The sequence below is a fragment of the Gracilinanus agilis genome, chromosome X, assembly GCF_016433145.1.
Source record: "Gracilinanus agilis isolate LMUSP501 chromosome X, AgileGrace, whole genome shotgun sequence".
Classification (NCBI taxonomy): Eukaryota; Metazoa; Chordata; class Mammalia; order Didelphimorphia; family Didelphidae; genus Gracilinanus; species Gracilinanus agilis.
This window is the reverse complement of record NC_058136.1, coordinates 61,493,362-61,495,129: the sequence shown is the minus strand read 5'-3', so window position 1 is coordinate 61,495,129 and position 1,768 is coordinate 61,493,362.

Sequence of the window (1,768 nt, the reverse complement as noted above, 5' to 3'; positions counted from 1 at the left end):
GGGGGAGGGGTGGGAGGAATGGCATTCTAGATGAAGAAGACACCCGAGGCTGGCGGAAGAAAATCCAGGAACCCAGGCCTGAAGGAAATGTGGTGGGGGACGTTTGGATGAGGGTCCACGGAAGGAGAAATGGAAGAATTTGAGCTCGAGTTCCGGAATGGGCCCTGGTGCGAGGTCATAGCGATGGGGAGCTCCCGGAAAAGCAGAGAAGCCAGGAAACTGGGGGCTCGCCTAGACAGTCATCGAACCCTCATAAAGGCGAACAAAGACAAGGAGAGCCGGAGCTACCGAAGTAGAAATGACTCAAGAGCAAGTAGCCCGAATGCCAGCTTCGATTTTGGCATCGGGACAGAGACAGGACTGGAGAGCTCGGTGCCCGACGACTGCCTGGAGGAAGTCGGGGCCTTGGCCTGGGCTTTAAGGGGCTCCTGACTGCTGGGTTCAAGTATTTGAAGGATTAGCTTCGTCCCAGAGGACAGAACTGAGGGCAGTGAGGGACGTGTGTTGGAGGGAGGGGGAGAGAGAGCCCGAGACAGAGAGACGGGCGAGACGTCAGGAAAACCAGTCCACGGGAGTTGTCCAAAAATAAACTGGGTGCTTCGAGGAGGTCAGCGAGGATGGCCACTTGTGGGAAAGGCAAGTTACAGAGGGCCTTCTCGATGGCACACAGGGTGACCTCGGCCTCTAGGCTGCCTTCCAACTCTGTGGTTTGCGATTCTATGAAGTGCAGTGCGGCCTCGTTCTACCGAGACGTTCTCTCCTTTTCTTCTCGGCTTCGGAGCCTGCTGGCCGCCCTCTCTTCCTTGACGCCTGGCTTCCCTCGGTCCCTCTAGCTTGGCCTCCGCGTTGGCATCAGCTGGCTTGTGTGCCGAGTAAGCAATTTCCCAGCCTGCCTCCTGGCTCCAAGGCAGCCTCTCTTCCCCCAAACCCCCGGAACTCTGTTTCCTAAAGCAGCCCATGGAGCAGCATCGCCCACGAGCCCAGGCTCATTTGGTTAGGTTACTCTTGCTTCTACCCCGTTGCCATCTTTCACCTGCGAGCGCCTCAGCATTTCTCCCTCCATCTCTTTCCCTGAGCTGTTCCAATGGCCTCTTGACCAATCTCTGAGCCTTCAGTTACTTCCCACTCCAGCCCACTGCCAGGAAAGTGGAATGGCTCTGTCACTCTTCTGCCCAAAAGGCATCAAGGCCTTCCCTTTGAGACCCTCCACCATCTGGCTCCGACAGCTTTCGCCAGGCCCAGCTTGCCCCGGTCCCCTTCCCGTGCTGTGCTCTGTCTTGCAGCCAAATGGAATCCCGTTCTCCTTGATGTCCCCGGAATGTCTCCTTTGTGTTCCAGTGTGGGGCCTCTATAGCTACCATCTACCATTCCTCGGGCCTGCAGTGTCCTCCCATGAGAGCGCCTTCTGGTGATGTCCTTCAAGGCCCAGCTCAAATGCTGCCTCCTCTGGGAGGCCTTCCCTGCTCAGCCCCACCAAAATGGGATCTCTCCCCCGACTGATCTTGCGGCACTTGGCATGCCTCTTCTGGGCCCAGATTCATGCTAGTTGTCTGCATCCACATGTTCTCCTCTACCAGACTGGAAGCTCCACGAGGGCAGGACCCGCCTAACAACAAACATCCCACCAACAACCCCAATCACCATAACTTTGCCCACCTGACCTAAAATATCAGCCCTTGACCTGCGTCGCAGAGAACCTTTGTCTCTCCCCCAGCCCCTGCCGTGTATTGAACACTTAATAAATACTTAGGAAACTGCATTTCGGTGG